The 15552-nt window shown below is 36.8% G+C and overlaps 1 protein-coding gene across 1 annotated transcript in view; it reads right to left on the minus strand.

The window, feature by feature from the left end:
* LOC103029869 (leucine-rich repeat and immunoglobulin-like domain-containing nogo receptor-interacting protein 3) overlaps window positions 1–14680 on the minus strand; it is an 85507-nt gene extending 70827 nt beyond the window's left edge. Inside the window, exon 1 of the mRNA XM_022678867.2 lies at window positions 14144–14680. The gene's annotated coding sequence lies outside the window, so the exon portion shown is untranslated. The remainder of the gene's footprint in view (window positions 1–14143) is intronic.
* Window positions 14681–15552: the final 872 nt, after the last annotated feature.

Below are 15552 nucleotides of genomic sequence, written 5' to 3' on the forward strand. Positions count from 1 at the left end.
TCATGCGGCTCAGCGGAGCCATCAAAACAGCCAACAGGTATGGAGAGAGACACCACCTGAGTATTTTTTATTTTTTTTTACACTCTGTATATTGAAAGAAAGAACATTTCTTATTTTTTATTGTTTTTCCTAAGAACAATTCTATTTGAAAAAAGAAAGAAAGAAAGAAAGAACTAGAAAACATGTCTAGTGAGGGGAGATTTTTTATTTTATTTTTTTATTGTGGCTGCTCCTTTTCTATCTCAAAAATATATTTTCCTAATGTTAAGGCAAACTTTGTTTTTTTTACTGTTCCATTGTATCTAAACAAAAATATTGATTGTGATAAAGTATTTTGTTGTTAGGTACAATGTTTGGTGAACTTTTGGATCCTTTGGATCTACGAAGCTTAAAATGTTAAAAAAGTATCGGTATCGATATCGACAATACTGGCCCTGCATTTACTTGGTATTGGATCGATACCGAAATTCCCAGTATCGCACACCTCTAAGAGACAGATACTACGGCATGGCCAGTCACATCAGCAGACATGCTAACACAAGACGTGCTATCAACACTCCAACCTGACCGCACAATCTGCAGGAACTGGATAAAAATATTTAAGCTGCATGGGATGGATCATCGCAGGACACTGGTGTGACGTCTGGCATGTTGTGTTGTACATTTATGAAACACTACTTCTGATAACACTGCAACCCGACACTGCCTTATTGATTGAACTATTTAACAACTATTTATTTGGCAATTAATCTATGTAAATGTAAAAAAGGACAGATATAAATAGTGAAACTGACATTAATGTAGGAATTGAGCACTTTTTGTCACTAACATGCCCCCAACCAGTCGTTTTCACCAGCCTACAAATTGTCAGCATATGTGTGAGTTCTCCGAGCCTGTTGGAAAAGCGTCCCAGGATGCTCCTTAGGAAGCTTCTTGAGAGAATGCCAAGAGCGTATAAAGCTGTAAAGCTGCACCAAGCAACAGGAGAAGCTGGTGTAAAGAACCTGTTTTTGGAACTCTATGATGATGTATAAGAAAATTACATTTTGCAACTAAACCCATATATTCATATATGTTTAGTACCTACAGGAGTTGGACAATGAAACTGAAACACCTGGTTTTAGAGCACAATAATTTATTGTGGTGACGGACAGTTCTGGTGGAAACAGGAGAGTTGAGGTGCACATTGAATTCTGCCGTGATTTGATCAGCCGTGGTTTTATGTTTTTTGGATACAATCCGGGTTAACACCCGAACATCCCTTTCAGACAGCTTCCTCTTACAGCATCCACAGTTAATCCTGTTGGATGTGGTTGGTCCTTCTTGGTGGTTAATGCTGACATTACCATGGATACCGTGGCTCTTGATGCATCACAAAGACTTGCTGTCTTGGTCACAGATGTTCCAGCAAGACGTGCACCAACAATTTGTCCTCTTTTGAACTCTGGTATGTCACCCATAGAGTTGTGTGCATTGCAATATTTTGAGTAAAACTGTGCTCTTACCCTGCTAATTGAACCTTCACGCTCTGCTCTTGCTGGTGCAATAATGTGCAGTTAATGAAGATTGGTCAACAGGCTGCTCCAATTTAGCCATGAAACCTCCCCCACTAAAATGACAGGTGTTTCAGTTTCATTGTCCAAGCCCTGTATCTCATTGTTATATATTGCAAGCATGGTTCTTTATGAAACTAACACTGGTCTTCATCCATTTCCTTAAGTGTAACTGAATAACTAAAGGAAATTCACGTTTGGAATAAAAGCAGCAATACGGCTAAATGCTAAATCTGCCCGCACATAACCCGGCTGAGAGCTGCGTGATTGCTAGCGTTCAGCAGGAAGCCAGAGCAGAGTCATGGAGCTCAAACTGCTGGAGCTATTTTGGAGAAGGTATTAAAAATTTAATCAATTGAATAAATCTTGCAGACATAAACCCGGGATTCAACTCATATCACGTCCACGGCTCCTGTAATTTCCCCCGCATTGATCCACGGCCTTCCATCGTCCAGCTGGCACCATCACTGACTAATGATTAATCAGAATGTATTATTAATATTAATGCGGCCGACAAGTACAGTAGACTTTGGGTCATTCATCCTCCCAGAAACTTTAAAAAACCCTCAAAACTAAAGAAGCAGGACAAGAAGGGAGTCAACTGATAGACGACCAGTTAACCCACGGTCTTCCACCATCAGGCTGCCACCATCATTAGCTAATCAATAATTAGGATGCTTTGTTAATAGGGAAGTTACAGTACCAATACAGTACCTTAAATTCAGTGCGTTTTTTTCATTATTTTTCAAAGAAAATAAAATCTAAGAATTAATTTGCGTCAATATTCCATTCAATTCTATGCTTGTTCAATTTCTCTGATTTTGCTATTTATAGGTATATGTTTGAGTAAACTGAACATTGTTGTTTTATTCTATAAACTACAGACAGCATTTCTCCCAAATTCCAAATAAAAATATTGTCATTTAGAGCATTTATTTGCAGAAAATGAGAAATAGCTAAAACAAACAAAAAAGATGCAGAACTTTCAGACCTCAAATAATGCAAAGAAAAAAAAATCATAAAGTTTTAAGAGTTCAGAAATCAATATTTGGTGGAATAAACCTGTTTTTTAATCACAGTTTTCATGCATCTTGGCATCATGTTCTCCTCCACCAGTCTTACACACTGCTTTTGGATAACTTTATGTCTTTACTCCTGGAGCAAAAATTCAAGCAGTTCAGTTTGGTGGTTTGATGGCTTGTGATCATCCATCTTCCTCTTGATTATATTCCAGAGATTTTCAATTTGGTAAAATCAAAGAAACTCATCATTTATAAGTGGTTTGTATTTTTTCAAAGCTGTATACTTTGTTAAAAATGATTAATGTGTTCTTTTCCTGTACGAATTTAACTTTAAAACCAATAAAATCCTAAATTACAAAAAAGTACATATACTGCAAATACTTTAAAAACAATTACAAAAGAACAAAAAAGTATAACAAACAAATAAATAAATATACAAAAACAAAAAGCAAATACAAAAATTACATACATTTTTAACATCCAAGCAAACACAGCAACAAAGCATTGTATGACTTAAAAAAAAATACTTATTCTTCTGTATAATTATTCAGTCTTTTCTTTTATTCATCCAAAAAACAAAAGTTTTTTTTATTATTATTTGGCATTTTTGGACAAATAATTTTAGTTACTGATTTTTCTGTGTGTATAATATTTTTTTTTTATTATTGGTATTTTTTAATAGGAGCTACCAGAATTCTGAACCATATTCCACTACTGTACAAAAGCTCCTACAGATATATGTTATTAATTCATAATTGTAGGAAATGAATTTAATAGATTCATGCTGTGACAAAATATGAGCTTTGGAATTGCACTTAAAAGTCTTTGTAAGGATTATAATCGCATTAAATAAATACAGAGTCAGCTACATGCTAATGCTACTGCTAATGCTACATGCTATAAGACACAACAGTCAGTGCAAATCTGTCTGCCTTCCTGCAGAGTCTCATATCAGTTATCCCAGCAGTGGGAATGGGAAAACGGGAAGATTGAGGGTGGGGGATGGGGGCGGGCTTGAATACAGGCCATATAGCTGCTTCAAAACGAGAAGGGGGTTAAAGGATGAAGGCTTGACCTTGAAGCGTGCCTGGCATGCGCCGTGCCAATACTCTCATACTTCAAACGAACAATCAGACAGTGTTGGGCGAAGCTGCGTAAAGATTCAGGGCATGTGCTAACGAATTAGCTTCATTACAGGTGCCTCTGGAAGACAGCCTGTGCTAATGGTTTACAAATTGAGGCAAAATGAAGACAAGACAGAGCTTTTACTGCCTAGCATTAATTCTCTAAAGCTGATGGGGTTTAAACAGCTTTGTGGAGGGAGATGGCTCTAACATTGCTTCCTCTTAATGCTGTGTTCCTTATAGTTGGAGTCAAACATTCAGATCATTTGAGCCCTATTTCAAAAAAAAGATAAGAGACAACTTAAAAATGATCAGTTTCTTAGATTTTACCAAATTGAAAAGCTCTGGAATATAATCAAGAGGAAGATGGATGATCACAAGCCATCAAACCAAACTGAACTGCTTGAATTTTTGCACCAGGAGTGTAAAGCATTAAGTAATCCAAAAGCAGTGTGTAAGACTGGTGGAGGAGAACATGATGCCAAGATGCATGAAAACTGTGATTAAAAACCAGGGTTATTCCACCAAATATTGAAAACAATCTGCCAATGGGGTAAGCTAATTTCTCTTAGTAAGATTTTTTAATATAAGCAACAGTATGGTCTTTAAACGACATAACTTTTTTTTACTTTCAAAGTTAGACTGATTAAAATCATTATTTAAAACTAATCTTACACTGCTTAGTAAGACAAAAATGCTTAAAAAAAGGTTTTTGCCTTGAAATTAGATCATTTCACTAGCTAATAATAGCTAAGTTTTTTTTTTTTTAGCTTTTTAGCTATTTTTAGCTTTGCAACCCAATTTTTAATACCGAAAAATAAATGAGAAATTCTATTAAAAAAATATTTTTTTAACTACATAAACACTAAATGGAATGAACAAAAGTGTTGGGAAACCTGCTCATTTATAGTTTTTGCTCATAGTATAGTCTGAAATCAAGGATATTAAAGCTGGTTGTTGACTAATTTTGTTAAATGGTAGATTTGAGGTATTAACCAAACTGTGTACATTGAGGTATTTTGCCAAATACTCCTACTGCTTTATAACAAAGGTCAACTGCTTTGACAGAACCTTTACTTTAGACAGAACTGTCATCAATATCAGTCGAGCCAGTGACAGTATTGGCACCTTCCTCAGTTAGTGCTCAGTGGGCAAGAAACAAATAAATCAAAAATAAATCCGATCGTAGCTATTTACCCATCGCTGCTCTCTTTACCCGTAACTGCCCTCCTTCCAATTAGCTTTTCCAGCCTAATGCTACAACGATAAAAAAGAAAATTGATTTTCTTGCTACTAAGGAGCTTTCTGTGGCTCTATCACTCAGACTGTAATTCTCCCTCAGCTTCTGTTCAGTCAGGAGATAATAAGTAATATACGTGACATCCTTTGAAATGGATAGAATTACTCATTTCTTGATATCATATAGTCTAATATATATTACGGTGGGGTTGAGTGGAATAATAATGAATTGTATTATCGTCACGGGGCAGAAGATTTTCTTCTGGTGGAGAACACGGCTGTTCTGCTGCCTTCAGGCAAGTCACTTAAACCCAGATCCCTCTAAAGTAAGTGAGCAACACTTGGGACTTAATGGAAATACAACGTTCTTTACTATGAACACAATATAGACAAGATTAAACCACATATACTGGATTATGGCACACCGGCCCAGTGAATGACTGAGTGTGGCCCCCACACCAGGGCTTCGCCACGCACAAGCTGGCCCAGTGAATTGCTGTTTTTGTGTTTTCGCACTTAGGCTGTATGTTTAATATTTAAAAAATTAATATAAAAAAATATATTTTCTTAAACATTGTTAATTATATAAGAGAGATGAAAGTCATTGTAAATTACGTTATTGCTGTTGGTCTATTTCGATTTAATCATTGTGCAGTGCATTGATAGACTTATTTTACTTTATTTTTACTGATTTTACCGATGGTAGCCTAATTTACAGATTTTTCTTAAATAATAGATCTATCCTTCTTCAGTGTTGCAATGTTAATAAACATCATTCCAAACAGATTTCACTCATTTAAACAGTCTGAAAATGCTTTTAAAAGCCCAGTTTTAACACTCTACTTACTAAAAAAAATGTTGGGTTTAAATCAGGCTTGGGCTCATAATGAAAGTTTATTTTCTTGGGCCTGATTTAAGCTCTATATTACATGTAGTTCCTCACAGTGATTGGAACTGGGGAAACCTGAATGCACCAGTGTTGAGAAAGCCAAAGTTCTTATAAGCAAGCCTTTTCAGTAGGCAGCCATTTTTGCAAAGCAGTCTGCAAGGCAGCAATGTTTAATGAGTAAGATGACAGGTCACTTGTCGAAATATGAAAGGAAGTTCTCCTAATGCTCAATATGGCATCTGTTTACAGATGAAGTCCTCTCTCTTCAACAGAAAGAGCCAATCAGCTTACTGATAGAGCTGTGAATTGAAGAGGGTTGACAATAATATAGTCCTTCAGCCATCTTTAAACACTACTGGGCAGTAATTTCTACTCACACATTAATAAAAATCTCATGAATAATTTGTAATATTTGACACAATAATGCACATAACATGATTTTCAACTTCTTCTAGAAGCTTGATGTCAACCCAACATTGTTTTTGGCGGATATGCGACTTTGATTTCCAACCAAAATTCAATGTATTTTGGGTTTGAAGTGGGTTTTGACATCAAGACAATTATCATTTAAAACTGCCCATATCATCTAGTGGTTACATGACAACATTACACTCGATTTTTTAAAGTCAAAAGTTTCTACAGCCAGTCCAGACAGAAACATGGCCCAGGTAAAAATTCTCATTGAGTTTCTTGTTTAAAACTGTAGAAAAATGAAATGAAAGATTTAGTTTTTGAACTAACTGGGTCCTTCTGAGCCCAAATAAATAAATATGCTAATCTCTCCAAATGAGAACTTTGGAAGTTTAGTTTTTTATAGTTGTTAGATCCTACTAATCTCAAATAGCTTGAATAAATTATAATTGCAAACCATGCAAAAGTTCAAGTCTAAGGATCTTAAACATAAATACAACCTCTGTCCAATATTAGAGTCTGGCATCATTCTAGACACCAGACTGATGACCTGTGCCTGTTTCTCATTATAAGCAATATATGTTCACTGTTTATAACTACCCTAATACAATGTAAAACTCTGGTAGTGCCAATTTTACAGGTCAAAAACATTTAAATAAGTGCCACATTAGTCATGGTGTGTATTTCTGGCACCAAAGATCTTGCCTAACAGTGTTTTTCTTGTACTATACAATCCAGTATCAGTATAATTACAAAAGACTGTAATTTAAAGGTCACCTTCCGCGAAAATCCGATTTTTCTTGTTTTTTGTGGAATACAGTAGGTCTCTCCGAGTTGAATGTGTACACCTGCAGCCCCCATTGTCTGCAGGAGCTAAGCAAAGAAATCCCCCCTCCCCCCCTCCGAAAAACGGGTGAATTTTGAATTATCTTTCTGCCTACGTAGGCAGAAACTCACAGACCAGCCCACCTTGGCTCGAGAAACTCCCAGAGGCGGAGCTGAAGCGACGCAACATCACCGCTCATCAGTTAGGAGGTGGGAGGCAGTGAGCGGCAGAGCGGTGGAGGGGCGTCGCAGTGCTCCTAGCCAATCAGAGGAGAGATATTTGCATGCTGTTTGCATGTATGAATATTCATGAGCAAAGCTGGAATCCGGTCATTTTGGACACACCCCTAAAACAGTCCATTAAAAAAGAGCTATACAGAGACACCTGAGCACTTTTTTTTTACAAAAACGGCTCACATGTCATTCATTCATACTAGAGACCACAACTAGACATATTAAAATGAAAGAAAAAACGACGGAAGGTGACCTTTAATAGAATTGAAATGAATAGAAATAAGGACTACTGCAAGATCTCAGGTTCTAAAAGTGACGATTTGTGAATCTGAACATATGTGCTCTTTTGTTCTGAGTGAATCTCGTACAGTGAAAGGCTTTGATGACTGAAGGACAGCCAAGGACAAAATCTGTTGAATACATGGAGCTCATTAACTGTAGTATCAAAAAAATGTTATATAAATCCTCCAGCGTTGAGTCACACATGCTCAAATCTGTCTTGAATATTCCAGCCAATGTCAGACTAGATTACATGAAAAATACTGATTATCTTCAATATATCAATAATAGATGGCTGATCCGTGTATATTTACCCATTTGTTTCCAATGGATCTTGAATGGTGATTGGTTGGTTTGTATGCATAATAAGAGGAAATACAAAATACCTGTATTTAGTAGAGAACCTTTAGTGAACTTTACGATTCTTCACACTCTATTCCACAAATTTTCCACCAGTTTCTCAAAGTAACCATCCATTCAAAAAGCTCTTTTGACACTATTCTTTCACCTAATTTACAGATATAGCAATATGGTTAAATAAGAGCCATCCAGTGAAAAAGAAAATAAGTTATTTTTTGATACAGAACCCTTTTTGCCAATTTGGAAACTTAACAACAGGGTCAACAAGGACCATCCAGTAAAATGTTTAATGATATCGTCACCAAAAACACATAATTAATTGTTCTTTTTGGTAAATAACCCTTTTGAGAACTTTCTGGCAACTAATTTAAAAGGTTTTAAAGGTTTTTCACACTCTCTCATTTTGTTTCACCAACATTTGTCTCAAAATAGTCATCAATCCAAGGAAATATTTGGTTAAGAATCATTTTTTAACACTATTCTGGCACTTAATTTAGAGTCTTAACAATATGGTTAAGCAGAACTATACAGAAAATGTATCTTTTTAGTAAAAAAATCTTATAAAAAGTCTTATCCATGCTTTTTAGTCTACTAGAACCATCTGGGTGAGGGTTTTTTTTTGTATAAGAGACCCTGGCAATACAGCAATTACATTGAATTATATCACATTATTCCTATTCCCAGCAGGGGTTCAAATCCAGACTCTCCTGTTTATACAGGAATTTAAAGGCGGGGTCAGTAATTAAGACTGATGGCGACCAAATGGGCAAAGCAGGTCTGCCAATGCCAATAAACAGGAAATTCATTAGCACCAGACAGGAAGTGTCCGTCCATATCCGAAGGGTCTGGCCACTGCTTCCCTTCCCACATGTACCGAATATCGAAAACACACCCACACACACATGCTGGCTAACGACGCAAAAACCTGCCCAGAGGCAAATCTACACAAATCTTCATATAAGCCTTATGTAATGTAACACATAACGTTCCTAATCTGCTGTGCTGTCCAGCTAATCAGAATGCTAAACAATGTATTTATTCTAATTTGCTGGTTTTATTCATTATTGGCGTGCCAGCAGGACTCCGGTGTTAATGCTCTGTGCTCTGGCCATTCGCCATAATCAGTTTGTTGTTTTGTATTAATTAAGCATAAGCATCTACAGGAAAATGTCTGTATTTATAGTTAAATAAAGTCCACAGTAAGGAGAAACCAGCCTACAAGCTTCTCCAGCTAATTATACTCTAGAACTTTTTAGAGTCTAGAACTTTCCATTTGGCTCTAATAGCTAATCAAACCCTGAGAGCTTACTTTGTTGTGTTTGTTGTTGGAGTTATGTGTTTTTACACTGTGCCTAAATTGTGTTATGCAGCAGCTAAACTCTACTGCTATTTGAACAGGCAGATTAATAGAATATATAATATCTTTTCAGCATTATTTGATTATTATTACAATATAGTGACATCACAGGACATGTAATGTCAAATGAGGCCAATTCAGTAATCATACACATCATCATATTAGAGCTGGGCAGCTTTATTATATCGAAATACATTTTTTTTGTATAGAAATTGTCATTTTTTTAGCATATCAAGAATATCACTAGTGCTTAAAGAACACAGACCAACTGGGCATTCCAGTACAAATAGCAACAATTTGTCATTTAAAACAAACAAAAAATAATATAAAAATAATCATTAGTTGAGCTAATTGACTAATCAGAAAAATAATCAGCATATTATTCAATAATAATTAGTCACACTAATTGATAAATCAGAAAAATGATTGGCAGAATAGTCAACTACCAAAATAATCATTAGTTGACCCAACTGATTAATCTGAAAAATGATTGGCAGATCCATCAACTACCAAAATAATCATTAGTCGCACTAATTGACTAATGTGAAAAATAATCTACAGATTAGTCAACGACCAAAAAAAAATCATTATTTGCACTAATTGGCTAATCAGACAAATAATCTGCATATCATTTAAATACCAATATAATCATTAGTTGAACCAACTGACTAATCAGAAAAATGATTGGCAGAATAGTCAACTACCAATATAATTATTAGCTGCACTAACTGATTAATCCGTAAAAATAATCGTCAGATTAGTTGACCTTTAAATTAGCTGCATTAATTGACTAATCAGAAAAATAATCTACATATTATTCAAATACCAAAATAATCATTAGTCACACCAATTGGCTAATCAGAAAAATAATCTGCATATTATTCAAATACCAAAATAATCATTATTTGAACTAATTGTCTAATCAGAAAAATAATTGGCAGATTAGTTGACCACTAAATATAATCATTAGCTGCACTAATTGACTAATTTTAACAATAATCAGCCGATTAGTCGACTACAACATAATTAGCTGCACTAACTGATTAATTCAACTACCCAAACAACCATTAGTTGCAGTAACTGATTATTCAGAAAAATTATCAACCGATTAGTCGACTACCAAAATAATTATTAGTTGCACCAATTGACTTATCGAAAAAATAATTGACAGAACAGTCAACGACCAGAATAATCATTAGTCGCACAAATTTATTAATCAGAAAAATAATCTGCATATTATTCAAAAACCAAAATAATTGAACCATCAGAAAAAAAAATTGGCAGATTAATCAACCACCAACATAAGCATTATCTGCAGCTGTAGTGGAGGGGTTTACCTGACGCAGAGGTTTGAGAATCCCTGACTTGCATGACCTACATCCACCGGATTGTTGAAATGCTTTTTAAATAGTATTATTTTCTAGGTGCGACACCTGAAGCTGTGCACTTGTAAGAGCTGCCAGATCTGAGACTTTTTCTCTGAGTTTTATTTCCTCAAACATGCCTTCAAAAGAGCGCGATCTGTAAAATGAGTGACTGGAGGATCAGCAGGCTGCCAGTAGTGTCATCACATAAGACACTGAGTTCATAAATAGCGAACCTGTCCCATAAATTCAGAGCGAGAGGAGATAAAGGGAGTGTGAAGAGAGGCAAGTAGATGCTGATATATTCATGCATCTCTCTCTCTCTCTCTTTCTCTTTCTCTCTCTCTGGCTGTTGGTGATGCTCCTGTTGCCAGTTGGAGGTTCTCCTGTTGCCTGTTTAAAGCTCCTCATTGCCCAGGGCAACGCGGTAAAGCGCCTGTCAGAAGCGCTCTCGCTGATAATGGCATGGACGAGAGAGCGGGGGTGAGAGGCAGATAACACACGCCTCACATACACACACACACACTCTCTATCTCTTATACACACACTCACATACACACACACACACACACACTCTCTCTCTCTTATACACACACTCACATACACACACACACATGCACACATACTCAAAAACAGCATCCTTTGTACGGTGTGTAGATATGGGTCGAGGCTTTCGCCGTGCATGCTTTCACAAACACGCCACAGAGAGACAGCCATGCTGCATTCACGCACATTCGCGCACAGCTGCTGGTGTGTGTATGTGTGTGTCTGTGTGTGTGTCTATTTGTGAGTGTATGCATGTGTGCATATGTGAGTGTGTGTGTACGGGTGCGTTAAAGCATCTCTGATTAGTTACACTTTTTTACATTCACTGAAACCATTTCATGGTTTATGTATTGAAGCTCCTCCCACACGTCCAAACTCCGCCCACTTGGTTGTACATAGTGTCAGATGGGAGTTTAAACAAATAAGTTTTATTAATTACTTTAATTATTAACACTTGAAGAAAGCATGTTACAGGGTTGATGATAACGTATAAGGAGGCGGGGCTTAGTGAGGAGCAGGAAAAGGAGAATGGTGTTAAATCAGCTGGACACTAATGTGGTTAGATGTTAGATGTTGTTAAACTTTCAAGATTTAGTTAAATATAGGCCATAAAACCAGGTGACCAAGGTGATTCAAGGTCAGGACAACATCTAACTATGCTAACTATGCTAACGTTGTGTAAACATCATTTTAAAGAGCCATGCAACGTCTTCCAAACATTTGATGGAAGTGTCATATGTAAAACAAGAAAGTGTAGTTGTGAGGCACATTTAACCATACATCCAAAATCGCACCTTGTATTCTCAGCTTAATTACTCAGGAATCCCTTCACACATAAACATAATCCATATATGGTTAGAAAGGGCGGAGCTTACTTTCTCTAAAAATAGTGATGACATCCAAGTGCAGTAAAGCTAATCTACAAAAAAAAACACCTAAGAAAGTGAAAAATCTCCTTCCCTAACCAATATTATTTACCTTTAGTGCTTCAAACATATTTATATGACGTTTCAAACCAAATAATATCAGTAAATGATAAACTCAAAAGTGTCCACAGACAGAAAAAGTGTGAAACTCCTGCTTTACTCAAACTAAAGCTAGGTATGGTGTGCGCACTACTTATAGTTTTTACTTATATGGTTTTTATTTAACTCGCACATTTTTACTAAGTAGTAATTTTGCACTAAACATTTTTATTTATTTAGACTAAAAATTTTAAATTTTTGTATATAGTTTTCTTTGTGTGTCCTGATCCTCAAAATACTGAAAGGCATAGGCTGCTCTGAGTGTCAAGTTTTTAGTATCTACATGTATCCTAGAGGTGTGATTATTGATTATCAAGAGAAATAACTCCGCCTGATGCTGTTTCTCCATGTATTTTGTCAAAGTAATAATTAATAATCCATGTAATGAACTCAAATCATCAATATTCCTATGCTTTCAACTCATAAACACTCTAGTCTAAGCATTTGTGAAAAGATATCTTAGGTGCGAGTATATACATTTAAAAATTAAGTAAAAAAAAAAAAAACAGGCGCTTGGTAAAATTTTGACCAAAACATGATCAGTTCCAGGAAAAGATAATAATTCTGCTTCCTTTTACATTTTAAATGATTATATTTTTGAGCAGCCGTATGTCTTCTGGAGTAAAAGAGATCAGGGCATGTTTCTGTCTGATATAATTACTGTGTTATAAGACCTGAAAGAGGAACTGAAAACAAAAACGAAGAAAAAACACAGCAAAACAGCCTAGAGTTCAAAGGGTTAAGCAATAATATATTAGAGGATCATGCTATAATGTGTAATATTGGCACTGCTATGCTGCGTTTGTAGACTGAAGCCACAGGTACTATAGTTCAGCACAGCAGTGCCAATATTAAACAATATAGCACGAACCTCGAGTGTATAATTGCTTAGTTATACCACAGTTCCATTATCACTGTTTATTGAAAGATTTTGAGTTAAAGAGGATGAGAAAATACAATCTGTTTGGTTACAAACAATATAAACTCCGCCATTTAAAATAGTTCCACTGCTGCTCTGTTTGTAGCGGTGCTGTGAGCACTGCATTATTGCTAGGTTAGCGTGGTGGCTTGAGTAAAAGTAATTTAAGTGCTCAATCAAAAAAGTGAGTTGAGTAGAAGTAGAAGTGTCCTTTAAGTTCCACACTTAAGTACAGGTAAAAGTACTAGAGTATTCAACATATTTTGTACTTAAGTATTGCACTAGCAGTTCATTGTAATATTTAGTACTGAAGTACTGAAAGTTAAAGTACAGTACTGTGTTATTAGTGTAGTTATTACAGAAAACAGTGGAAAGTTCTTAGAGTGAACGGCAGAACATGAGCAGATAGGTCTTCTCATAAGCTCAGCTTAGAGACAGACAGACAGACAGACAGACAGACAGATAGATAGATAGATAGATAGATAGATAGATAGATAGATAGATAGATAGAGATAAAGCAATTTAGTACTTAAGTATTCCTCATTACTCCCATTCATTTTCACATACGACAGACAGACAGACAGACAGACAGACAGATAGATAGATAAATAGAGATAAAGCAATTTAGTACTTAAGTATTCCTCATTACTCCCATTCATTTTCACATACGCCCAAACCATAGAGTAACTGTGTACCGGCAACCACCAAAGTTAATGAACTTCTTCAGTGCAGCAATACCTTAATAGGTACTGCAAAGTAAGTATAACTGAGTAATTAATAGTGTAATTGTAATGTAATTACATAATATTCGCGAACAATTACATTGTTACATGTAATGTGACTGAATGCACAGCATAGTTTGACATGTCATCTCTCAAACATCTACCAGGTCGTTCAACCCACCTGCTATATACCACCTGAACCCCCTCACCTGTGCGGCTTTGGGCGTGCGCACGTGCACGCGCGTAAATACACAAAACAAATAACTTTACTCACCGAGGTCTGTCGCGCGCCTCCTGCACCGTCCTCATCTGCCTGTCTGTTTGTGTAAGTGTGTGTGTATGCGTGTGTGTATATGTATGCGTGTGTATACGTGTGTGCGTGTTCTCGCGCGCTCCCCGTCACCTCCTCCTCCTCCTCTTTTTCTGTCCATTAAGTCACGCGACGGCGGCGCCCGTGTTTGTGCCCAAAAACGCGGAGATCGTGCGCGCGCGGGCGAGCGAGCGCGCGTCTCCGTTCCACATGCCAATCAATCACCTTCCTGCTCTTCAACGCAGCCTGGCGTGTATATGTCCGTGCGTGCGTGTGTTATCTTAGTGTGCTCGTGTGTCCTCGTCAGACGCGCGCGCGCGTGTGGACGGAGGAGAATGTCATCCCCCTTTCCCCTTCTGAGGGGGTCTGCCGGGATAACGGGGCAGCACTGCGCTCCCCCACCGTCCTCCCTCTCTTCCTCTCTCTCGCGCGCGCGCTTGCTCGCTCTGTTCTGGAGTGTCTAAGTATGAATGTGTGTGTGTGTAAGTGTGTGTGTGTGAGGAGCTGTTGCTGTCTCTTTCTCTCGAGCGCTCTCTTTCTCTCTCTCTCTTTTTATCCGCGCTTCGTCGTCAAGGGAGCGTCTCAAATGTGTAGAGAGAATTCAGTGACGTAGAAAAGTTAAGGGCTCATCAGCATCTCAGTCAAAAGTCTGGCATTCAAACCTCTTCTCATTTAAAGGAGAATTCTGGTGTAAAATTTGATTTTTGTTGTAGTAAAACATGATAAAAAGTACTTACCTTTGATGAACAGCACACCTCTGTTCTCCCACAGCGTTCCGAGATCCAGAAATTTTAACAGTTTGTCCAAACACCCTTTAGACTGGGTGACACGGGGCATAATTCCCCCCAATAAATAGCTTTTTCCACCGTTATCCAGCTGAAAGTAGCTCCACACCTCCTTGGTAGAATTGGGAGAGCCCTGACATTTAAAACGAGGCATTAATAACTTAAAAAGTGCACAAGAAGCTTATTAAAAACCACTGTTTACATCCTATAACACTAGCTTCAGCTCCGAGTGCCGCCATCACTGTACTGATAATGACATAGACATATATATATATATATATATATATATATATATATATATATATATATATATACATAGCCTGTCTCCTGCTACGCTATGTGGAATCTATGTATGTATATGTCTATGTCATTATCAGTACAGTGATGGCGGTCCACACTAAGTCCATTTTTTACACTGGAATTCTCCTTTAATTATTCCATTTTTCTTTATTCTCTACAATGACTAACATTTTCTACATACTCTGCTAAGTATTTAGGTTGCTCTTGTCTGGGATGTTGTTAACTTGCGGACCTGATGAGAGCTAGTTTCATCATAACATGTTTGAGGCCAAACAATGAAAACTATAT

Source organism: Astyanax mexicanus, chromosome 4 (assembly GCF_023375975.1).
Source record: "Astyanax mexicanus isolate ESR-SI-001 chromosome 4, AstMex3_surface, whole genome shotgun sequence".
NCBI lineage: Eukaryota > Metazoa > Chordata > Actinopteri > Characiformes > Acestrorhamphidae > Astyanax > Astyanax mexicanus.